Raw genomic sequence first — 12132 nt, 5'->3', positions numbered from 1 at the left:
GACATTCAGACATCCCCAGGGATAGAGATACACCTGCAAATTAACTCCATCTCTACAATGTCTTTATTCAACAAATATTTATTGAGCATCTACTATCTGCCAAGCATGTAGCAATGAACTAACCAGGCTGTCTGTGACCTCACAGAGCTGACGTTCTAGCTATTTCCAGAGTTACTCTTCGAAAGGCAGTTCTAACGTATTCAGCGCGGAATTCTCAGTTAAAAGTGACGATAAAGACCTGGCATCGATTCTAATTAGCTTATAATTATAATTATCATTAGCTTCCCTTTACCATACTAAAACCCCTCAGACCCACAAACTCGAGAGATAATACACAATTTAATTCCTGTTTTGGGGTTATGCATTACCCAGCAATATGACACAAAAATAGTGAAGAGAAGGCTATTAAACAGCAAAGCTCAACTGAGTAATCTGAAAGATCAAATTGGCTTTATTGAACAAGTCATGAGTTGGACAGCACACATTCTAGCAAATAGAAAGGAGCTATGTTGTGCTGCAGGAAGGGAAAGGCTTCTGAAGACAAAGAGGGGGCAGAAAAAGGAAATCAGTAGCAAACAATGCATTGTTTTGGTCAAGGCCATCCTCCTAAGGGGGATGGAAGGGGTCTATCAGTAAATTTCCTAGTGCTGACCAGGAAATTCCATGTTGATTGGTTAGAGATTCCATTCTGGGGGGGTTGAAACTGCATTAAGTGTTAAGTCTTGGTTTGCTGACATGGAGCTTTAACATAATGACTCCATTAGGGGCCTGTGGTTTCCTTTTTTTTTTTTTTTTTAAGTTTTATTTATTTATTTGAGAGAGAGAGAATACGAGCCAGGGGAGGGGAAGATGAACAAGCAAACTCCCTGCCAAGCACAGGGGAGCCTGACATGGGGCTCTAAGTAGAGCTCGATCTCAAGACCCTCAGATAATGACCTGAGCCCAAGGTAGATGCTTAACTGACTGAGCCACCCAGGTGCCTCTGTGGTTTTCTGCTTTAACAGGCAAACGCAAAAGAGTACATGCTGTATGATTCTATTTATTGAGATACCAAAACCAGGACAAACGAATCACGGGTATTAGATGTCAATAGGGCGGTTACCCATGGGGGTGTAATGGCTGGAAGGGAGCTCAAGGGCTGCGTGCCTCTGGGTGCTGGTACTTTTCTAACTTTTGATCTAGGAGAGGGTAACAAGCTATGTTCCTTTTATGTTTCCCTTTACGCTTTTTATCAAGACTTAAGCACTTTTGATGTTCCTCCAACTTAAACATCAACATTAAATCCCTGTCTCCAGCTCTTGGAAACTTGGGCTAAGACCATTGAAAGTTAATTTTCAAAATAGGTGTTCCTCATCCTCATGCAGGTAGATTACATATGAAGTGGTTTACCTGTGTGTAACATACACATAAATTGGTCTATGCATTAATCATTTTCTCCAGGCTGTCTGTGCAGGAACAAAGAATTACACCAGCATTTAAATTTTCTTTCTTTTTTTTTTTTATAATGATTTTTTATTATATTATGTTAGTCACCATACAGTACATCCCCGGTTTCCGATGTAAGGCTCGATGATTCATTAGTTGTGTATAACACCCAGTGCACCATGCAATATGTGCCCTCCTTACTACCCATCACCTGTCTATCCCATTCCCCCACCCCCCTCCCCTCTGTAGCCCTCAGTTTGTTTCTCATAGTCCATAGTCTCTCATGTTTCATTCCCCCTTCTGATTACCCCCCCTTTCTTTATCCCTTTCTTCCCCTACTGATCATTCTAGTTCTTATGTTCCATAGATGAGAGAAATCATATGATAGTTGTCTTCCTCTGCCTGACTTATTTCACTAAGCATTATCTCCTCCAGTGCCGTCCATGTTGTAGCAAATGTTGAGAACTCGTTCTTTCTGATTGCTGAGTAATATTCCATTGTATATATGGACCACAACTTCTTAATCCAGTCATCTGTTGAAGGGCATCTCGGCTCCTTCCACGATTTAGCTATTGTGGACATTGCTGCTATGAACATTGGGGTGCATATGGCCCTTCTCTTCACTACGTCTGTATCTTTGGGGTAAACACCCAGTAGTGCAATGGCTGGATCATAGGGTAGCTCAATTTTTAACTTTTTAAGGGACCTCCACACGGTTTTCCAGAGTGGCTGTACCAACTTGCATTCCCACCAACAATGTAGGAGGGATCCCCTTTCTCCACATCCTCTCCAACAATTGTTGTTTCTTGCCTTGTCTATTTTTGCCATTCTAACTGGCGTAAGGTGGTATCTCAGTGTGGTTTTGATTTGAATTTCCTTGATGGCTAATGATTTTGAACATTTTTTCATGTGTCTGTTAGCCATTTGTATGTCTTCATTGGAAAAGTGTCTGTTCATATCTTCTGCCCATTTTTTGATTTGTTTATTTGTTTCTCGTGTATTGAGTTTGAGAAGTTCTTTGTAGATCTTGGATACCAGTCCTTTATCTGTAGTGTCATTTGCAAATATCTTCTCCCATTCCGTGGGCTGCCTTTTAGTTTTTCTGACTGTTTCCTTGGCTGTGCAGAAACTTTTAATCTTGATGAAGTCCCATAAATTCATTTTATCTTTTGTTTCTCTTGCCTTTGGGGATGTATCATGAAAAAGGTTGCTTTGGCCGATGTCGTAGAGGTTGCTGCCTATGTTCTCCTCTAGAATTCTGATGGATTCCTGTCTCACATCGAGGTCTTTCATCCATTTGGAGTTTATTTTTGTGTATGGTGTGAGATAGTGGTCAAGTTTCATTCTTTTGCACGTAGCTGTCCAATTTTCCCAACACCATTTATTGAAGAGACTGTCTTTTTCCCACCGGATGTTTTTTCCTGCTTTATCAAATATTAGTTGCCCAAAGAGCTGAGGGTCCATTTCTGGGCTCTCTATTCTGTTCCATTGGTCTATGTGTCTGTTTTTGTGCCAGTACCATGCTGTCTTTGTGATCACAGCTTTGTAGTACAGCTCGAAATCCGGCATTGTGATGCCCCCAGCTTTGTTTTTCCTTTTCAACAGTTCCTTGGAGATTCGGGGTCTTTTCTGGTTCCATACAAATTTAAGGACTATTTGTTCCAGTTCTTTGAAAAACGTTCTCGGTATTTTGATCGGGATAGCATTGAAAGTGTAGATTGCTCTGGGTAGCATGGACATTTTAACTATGTTAATTCTTCCGATCCATGAGCATGGAATATCTTTCCATCTTTTTATGTCTTCCTCAATGTCTTTTAAGAGTGATTTATAGTTTCTAGAATAAAGGTCCTTTACGTCTCTGGTTAAGTTAATTCCAAGGTAACGTATGGTTTTTGGTGCTATTGTAAATGGGATGGATTCCCTAATTTCTCTTTCTTCGTTCTCGTTATTCGTGTACAGAAATGCAACTGATTTCTGAGCATTGATTTTGTATCCCGCCACGTTACTGAATTGCTCTATAACTTCTAATAGTTTGGGAGTGGCTTCTTTTGGGTTTTCCATATAGAGTATCATGTCATCTGCGAAGAGAGACATTTTGACTTCTTCTTTGCCGATTTGAATACCTTTGATCCCTTTTTGTTGTCTGATTGCTGTTGCAAGGACTTCTAGTACTATGTTGAATAATAGTGGCAAGAGTGGGCATCCTTGTCGTGTTCCTGATCTTAAGGGAAAGGCTTCCAGCTTTTCCCCATTGAGAATAATATTTGCAGTAGGCTTTTCATAGATGGCTTTTATGAGATTGAGAAATGTACCTTCTATTCCTACACTCTGAAGGGTTTTAATCAGGAAAGGATGCTGTATTTTGTCAAATGCTTTTTCGGCATCGATTGAGAGGATCATATGGTTCTTGAGTCTTTTCTTGTTGATATGATGTATCACGCTGATTGATTTGCGAATATTGAACCACGCTTGCATCCCAGGTATGAATCCCACTTGATCGTGGTGGATAATCCTTTTAATGAACTGTTGGATTCTATTAGCAAGTATCTTGTTGAGGATTTTGGCGTCCATATTCATTAGGGAAATCGGTCTGTAATTCTCCTTTTTGAGGGGGTCTTTGCCTGGTTTGGGGATCAAGGTAATATTGGCCTCATAGAATGAGTTTGGTAGCTTTCCTTCTGTTTCTATTTTTTGAAATAGCTTTAGGAGAATAGGTATTATTTCTTCTTTGAATGTTTGGTAGAATTCCCCAGGAAAACCGTCCGGGCCTGGAGTTTTGTTATTTGGAAGGTTGTTTATCACTGACTCAATTTCTTCATAATTAATTGGCCTGTTTAAGAAATCAATTTCTTCCTGTTTCAATCTTGGTAGTTTATAGGTTTCCAGGAAGGATTCCATCTCTTCCAGATTGCTTAGTTTATTGGCATATAGCTGTTGATAAAAATTTCTAATAATCCTTCCAATTTCAATGGTGTTCGTCGTGACCTCTCCTTTTTCATTCATAATTTTAATAATCTGGGTCCTTTCTCTTTTCTTTTGGATAAGTCTTGCCAGTGGTCTGTCAATTTTATTGATTCTCTCCAAGAATCAGCTTCTAGTCCTGTTGATCTGCTCTACTGTACTTCTGGTTTCTGCTTGATTGATTTCAGCTTTAATTTTGGTTAACTGCTTCCTTGTGCGTGGATTAGGCCTGTCCCTCTGTTGCTGTTCCAGCTTCTTGAGGTGAGAATATAAAAACTGCATTTTAGATTTTTCTATTCTTTTGAGTGAGGCTTGGATGGCTATGTATTTCCCCCTTAGGACTGCCTTTGCAGTATCCCATAGGTTTTGGACTGTTGTTTTTTCATTCTCATTGGTCTCCATAAATTGTTTAATTTGATTTTTGATTTCCTGGTTTATCGAGTCATTCCTGAGCAGGATGGTTCTTAGTGATCCAAGTGTTTGAGTTTCTTCCAAATTTTTCCTTGTGGTTGAGTTCCAATTTCAGAGCGTTGTAGTCTGAGAATATGCAGGGGATAATTTCAGTCTTTTGGTATCGGCTGAGACCTGTTTTGTGTCCCAGAACATGGTCTATTCTTGAAAATGTTCCATGGGCATTAGAATAGAATGAGTATTCTTTGGTTCTGGGGTGTAGTGTTCTATATATATCTAAGAGGTCCAACTCGTCGAGTATGGCATTCAAAGCCTTTGATTCTTTGCTTAGTTTTTGCCAGGGTGTTCTGTCTATTTCTGAGAGTGGAGTGTTGAGGTCCCCTACTATTAATGTATTTTTATCTATATGTCTCTTTATTCTGGTTAAGAGTTGGCTTGTGTATCTTGCTGCTCCCCTGTTGGGGGCATATATATTTATAATTGTCATATCTACTTGTTGAATACTTCCTTTAAGAATAATATAGTGCCCTTCTGCATCTCTAACTATAGTCTGTAGTTTAAAATCCAGTTTATCTGATATGAGAATTGCTACCCCAGCTTTCTTTTGAGGTCCATTTGCGTGAAAGGTGGTACTCCATCCCCTTACTCTCAGTCTGAATGCATCTTTGGGTTCGAAATGAGTCTCTTGTAGACAGCAAATGGATGGGTCATTTCTTTTTATCCAATCTGCAACCCTGTGGCGTTTAAAGCAAGAATTCAAACCATTAATGTTAAGGCTGAGTACTGAGAGATATGCTTTTAATTCTGCCATGTTGTCAGTAAAGTCTTTGTTTGTATTGGCTGTGACTTTCTGTTTTGTATCACTCTTGGGGCCTTTTTACTTTTATAGAACCCCCCGTAATACCTCCTGTAGGGCTGGTTTCGTGGTTACGAAATTGGCTAGTGACTGCCGATTCTGAAATGTCTTTATTTCTCCATCAATTCTGAATGACAGCCTTGCTGGATAAAGGATCCTTGGCTGCATGTTTTTCTCTGAAAGAGCTTTAAAAATGCTCCCCCAACCCTTTCTCTCATTCCAGGTCTGTGTAGACAGGTCTGACGTAATTCTGATGCCTTTGCCTTGGTACGTGAGAAATTTCTTTGCCCTGGCCACTTTCAATACTGTATCCTTGGATCTCATATTTGCGAGTTGCACTATGACGTGACGTGGTGTAGGTCTGTCATGGTTGAGCTTGGGAGGGGTCCTCTCTGCCTCTTGGACACGAATGTTTGTTTCCCTTGCTAGATTAGGGAAGTTTTCAGCTACAATTTGTTCAAATATCTCTTCTAGACCTCTGTTTTTCTCCACCCCCTCGGGGATGCCGATGATTCTAACATTGGATTGTTTCGTTGAGTCAGTAATCTCCCGTAGCCAACATTCATGGGCGTGGATTTTTTTAAGACCATCTTCTATTTTTATTTTTTCCTCTATTAACCCATCCTCCAATTCACTAACCCTTTCTCCGCTTCGGTGACCCTGGCCGTCAGAGCCTCTAGTTTTGCCTGCATTTGGCTCATAGAATTTTTAATTTCTGTCAAATTCGCTCTCATTTCCGCCCTTAGGGATTCTATATTCTCAGTAACATTTTCCTGAATACTTTTTTCAAGTCTACTCATTATCTTGACCATTGTTACTCTGAATTCCATTTCTGATAATTTGGTTACATCCATATCCGTTACTTCTGTGGCAGAGGCCACTGACTCACTGTCTTTTCTTTGCTGGGGGGGGGGGGGGGGCTTCTCCTTCTTGTCATTCTGATGAGGGGAGGTTGCGGGGTTGTCCAGAGCCCAAAATTATTGACTGGGTCCCAGGCCGTGCCCCTTGTTTTATAGGGATCTTAGAGATGTGGGCTTCTTCTTTAAAGATTTTATTTATTTACTTATCTGAGAGAGGGAGACAGACAGTCAGCAAGAACGGAACAGAAGCAGGGGAGTGAGAGAGGAAGAAGCAGGCTCCCAGCGGAGGAGCCCGATGAGGGACTCCTTTCCGGAACGCCGGGATCACACCCTAAGCCGAAGACAGGCGCTCAATGACGGCGCCACCCCGGCGCCTCGGGTTGTGGGCTTCTTGATTTTTCAGCCTGCCTTCTGGGGGAGGGGCCTGCCGCGCAGATACTCAGGCAGCCCTGTTTGGTTCGAGTCTCCGTGTCCCCTGCGAGGGAGGATGGGGATGGGCACGCTGTGAGCCGGTATTTCCAGGCTTTTGTTCTCTGGCGGCTTTCCCTGGCGGCCGGCTATGCCTCTTCTGAGGGTCAGAGCAGCAGAGGCTGCATTGTCGCAGAACAGAGGGATTGCGGCCCGTTCTCCACTGATGTTCTGGCCACTTTAACTCTATTACTGTTGGTGCTGCTCAACCCTGCAGCGTCCCGGGATGTGCGCACCAACTCGGCGTCCCTGCCCTCACTTCCAGGGCCGGCGCGTCTCTGTCCTTTGTGTTTCTAATGCCGCCAGCCACCGGCCGCCCCGCACGGTCCCGGGTCTCCCGGTCTCAGTCTATGCCCGGTGAGCACACCTCGATTCCGGAGTTTCGGGAGAAGCCTGGTGGCGCGCGCACCCGGTTCAGGGTCTCAGTCTGCTGTTTCGCGGGTGCCGACTGCGAGTCCGCCCGCTCAGCATTTAAATTTTCATTCCTAGTTTAAAAGCAAAGGAAAAAGTCAAACAAATCCAAAAATCATCAGTGCAGATCTTTACATAAGGGCTTTGGGGATTCAACATTACACATTTTTTCTTAAGTTTCTGGTTTCCAAGGAAATGGCACTTGAATCTACTTCTAGCCCAGGCTTGCTGGTAACCGCTTTATACACAGCTCTGCTTGGCTTTAAGCCAATCAAAACACCACATCTGAAGTTTACCTAAATTCCACTTTTCCTAGATGCTAAAATAATCCCATTTCTTCCTCTAGTTAGGTATCTTCTAGTTCTTATGGTGCGCGCCATCACTTGTGGCAACGAGTCAATAAACCCAGTCCATTGGACAACATACTTGTCCCTGGCACGGTTCATTAGATTATCTGTCTACATTTATAGATACTATTTTATATTACTGACTGTGCAGGAACACACAGACTGTAATTTAGAGAAATATGTATTTGGTCACTCAGATAACCAAAACCTATTTCTCATATATATTCAGTCTTCATTCACAGTTCCTGATTCACTTTTCCCAAAACCCTTGGAACTTCCTGAGTGATAAGATCAATGGGAGCATCTTTTGTTATAATGTTTGGTGTCTTGTCCTCAGTTCCTAAAATCCCTTCAGAGACATAGAGGTGGAATGGGGGTCTTGTGATTTATAACAAGCCACTTTCCACTGACTGGGTTTATATTAATGAGGTGACACAACCACAGGATTAGAAGGTTGGAACTTTTCGTCTGCCCCCCTGAGCTCCAGGAAGAGGAGAGGAGCTGGAGGTTGAATCAATCACTAATGGCCAATCAATCACGTCTGAGTAATAAGAACTCCATAAAAATAAAAAAAAAACCCGAAAGGGTTAGGATAGCTTCCTGGTTGGTGAACACGTGGATGTTTGGGGAAAGTGGCATGCTCAGAGAGGACATTAAAGCCCCGTGCCCTTTCCCCTCACCTTGCCCTATGCATTTTTTCCAACTCCCTGCTCCTGAGTCAGGTCCTTTAGTGATAAACCAGTCATCTAGTAAGAACAGTTGTCCCTTGAGCAATGCAGGCTTGAACGGTGTGGGTCCACTTATACATGGAATTTTTTTTTAATTTTTATTTTTTATTTATTTGAGAAAGAGAGAATGCAAGCGGGGGTCGGGGGCAAAGAGAGAGGGACAAGCAGACTCCATGCTGAGCATGGAGCCTGATGTGGGGGGTCAATCCCACGATCCTGAGATCATGACCTGAGCCGAAACCAAGAGTTGGATGCTCAACCAACTGAGCCCCCCGGGTGCCCCATATATGGATTTTTTAACAATACATACTGTAAATGTATTTTCTCTTCCTTATGATTTTCTTAATAACATTTTCTTTTCTCTACTTATTTATTGTAAGAATACAGTATGTAATACTCATACAAAATATATGTTAATCCACCGTTTTCATTATTGATAAGGCTTCCTGTCAACAGTAAGCAATTATTAGTTAAGTTCTTGCAGAGGCAAAAGTTATACATCAGTTTTCAACTGTTCAGGAGTCAGGGGCCCAACCCCCACATTATGAAGAGTCACCTTCTAAAATGCTTCTGAGTTTAATGAATCAAACCCAAGGGGTTGATCGAATCCCCAAATCTATAGGGAGTGGGCCAGAAGCACAAGTAACAACCTGGAATTGCGACTGCATCTGAAGTTGCATGTTGTGGAAGGGATTGGTTTTGTGGGACTGAGCCCTTAATCTGTGAAAATCTAATGCTGTATCCAAGTAGATAGTGTCAGAATTGAGTTGAATTGAAGGATACCTCCTGGTGTGCAAGAATTGCTTGGTGGTGTGGGAAACCCCCCCCAACACACACACATGTTGGAATGGGGTCAGAACCACTTTACAGATACACACATACATAAATCGAGTGCTGAATCATTTGAAAGCAAGTGCTTGACAACATGATACTTGGTCATGATGTACCCAGATGTACCTAAGTACCCAGAACCTATCTCCTAAGAATAACATTCTCCTATATAACTTACTAGCATAATTATATCCCCAAATTTATTAATATAATAATCCAGCATGTAGTTCCACAGAAAATCTGAGATCAAGCTCTAAATGCTGTATCTTTCTTGGGAAGACATAACTGTAGCAAGCTCTCTTAAATAAATTAATCCTAATTATGTTTCAATGTTTATTATTTCATGAGAAAATTAGCCTAGATCTTGTGTTCATTTGACATAGCACAGTTTAAACAATCTGTATGTTTCAGGTAAAGCAATGTTTGCCCCAACTGGGAAATTAAATGCAAATATTGACTTATTCAGAGAGCCATAAACCTTGGCATGACCGTAAAACTACAATCTCTTTATCAGTTGGTCCACATTAACAATTTGAAGAGAGATATTTCAAAACACTTTCAGATATAAGCCATAAAACAAAATACCAATAATAAATGTGGGACACAAATACCTCATTCTTTTTTATGGCTGAGTAATATTCCATTATATATATATATACCATTCCTTCTTTTCCATCTTTATCCATTCATCTGTCAATGGACACTTGGCTGCTTCCATATTATGGCTGTTGTGAATAATGCTGCAAAAAAAACCATTCAGGTGCATATATCTTTCCAAATTAGTGTTTTGGTTTCTTTGGTGAATATGCAGTGGTGGAATTCCTGGATCATATTTTAATATTTTTAGGAACCTCTATCTTGTTTTGCACAGTTTGCATTCCCACTAACTATAAGTGAGGGTTCCCTTTTCTCCACGTTCTCACCAACATTTGTTTCTTGTGTTTTTTACATTAGCCATTCTGACAGGTGTGAGGTGATAGCTCATTGTGGTTTTGAATTACATTTCCCTGATGATTACTGATATTGAGCATTTTTTCATGCATCTGTTGAGCCTCTGTATATCTTCTTTAGCGAAATGTACATTCGTGTGTTCAGACCAGTTGTTAATTAGATTATTTATTGATTGATTTTTGGTGTTGAGTTGTAGAAGTTCTTTATATGTGTTAGATACTAACCCTTTATTGGATATATCAATTGCAAATACCTTCTCCCATTCAGTAGATTGTCTTTTTGTATGTTGACAATTTCTTTTCCTGTGCAGAAGCTTTTTATTTTGATGTAGTTCCAATAGTTTATTTTTGCTTTTGTTTCCTTTACGTCTGAGGACCTATTGAGAAAAATATCACCATAGTTGATGTCAGAGAAATTACTACCTATGCTCTCTTCTAGGATTTTTATGACTTCCGTTCTCACGCTTAGGCCTTTAATCCATTTTGAGTTTGGTTTTGTGTATAGTGTAAGAAAGTGGTCCAGTTTCATTCTTCTGCATGTTGCTGTCCAGTTTTCCCAACACCATTTGTTGAAGAAGCTTTTTCCCATTACATATTCTTACCTCCTTTGTTGAAGATTAATTGAACATATAAGCATGGGTTTATTTCTGCGCTATGGATACAGTTCTGTTGATGTATGTGTCTGCTTTTGTGCCCGTACCGTACTGTTTTGACTAATACTTTATAATTTATCCTGAAAGCTGGAATTCTGACACTTCTACCTTTGTTCTTCTTCAAGATTGCTTTAGCTATTCAGGGTCTTTTGTGGTTCCATACGCATTTTAGAATTATTTGTTCTAGTTTTGTGAAACATGTTGTTGGTATTTTCATAGGGATTGCATTAAATCTGTAGATTGCTTTGAGTAGTATGGACATTTTCACAATAATTGTTCTCTCAACCCAGGAGCATGGAATATCTTTCCATTAGTTTGTGTCATCTTCAGTTCTTTCACTAGTGTTTTATAGTTTTCAGAATACAGGTTTTTCACCTCCCTGCTTAAGTTTGTTCCTAGGTATGCTATTATTTTTTGGTCCAATTGTAAACAACGAGACTGTTTTCTTAATTTCTCTTTCTGCTACTTCATTATTAGTATACAGAAATGCAATAGATTTCTGTGTATATGGGACACAAATAGAAAGCCATTGACCTGAGGCTGTTCCTTAACTATAAAACGTACAAGGTTTTATCCCTTTGGAAATACCCTGATGCCCACGGAGATCAGAGTCAGGGGTCTGTTTCGTCAAATCAGAAAGATCCTACACACTTCAGTCCACTTAATTCTCAGTTGGAAGACAGTTTTCCGCTTTTCGCTGCCCACTGCAGGCGTCTTCTCCATTTGGGGAAGAAACTTCTCACTTATGTAGGAGCATCTTGGTCTCTGCCATGAATTATCTTGTGCTGGGCTCTGGCACTTCCTTCTCCAAAGCTCTTAAAGGGTCCGGTTGTGTTTTCAGACTTCCTATTGCCCAACAGCAATTTATCCACAGACTGTGAGCAAGACTAAAATTCTTGCAAGACACTATTTGTCTTTTTCTTTCTCAGTCCAAGCATTTTAGGACTTTCTTAGCTTTTTCCTTAAGATAAACTATTAACTGGGGAGTGAGGAAATGGTGGGGGAAGTACAGGAATATATAAATGGAGGAAGGAAAAGGAGATTTTGCTTACTAGTTTATAGCTTTTGTTTTCCAGAAGTCCAAAGAATCAGATACCACTAACGAAGTTATGATAAGTGTGTCAGAAAGAGAAGAGTTCCTTCTGTTTAGGAACAAGAGGGGATATGGAATGGAAGGAGTAATCATGACAATTAAGAGAATAACAGATGTCTCTGGTGACTTGAAGAAGAT

Source organism: Ursus arctos, unplaced genomic scaffold (assembly GCF_023065955.2).
Source record: "Ursus arctos isolate Adak ecotype North America unplaced genomic scaffold, UrsArc2.0 scaffold_23, whole genome shotgun sequence".
NCBI classification, from domain to species: Eukaryota; Metazoa; Chordata; class Mammalia; order Carnivora; family Ursidae; genus Ursus; species Ursus arctos.
The sequence above is the reverse complement of the archived record's forward strand: the minus strand, read 5'-3'. Positions refer to the sequence as shown.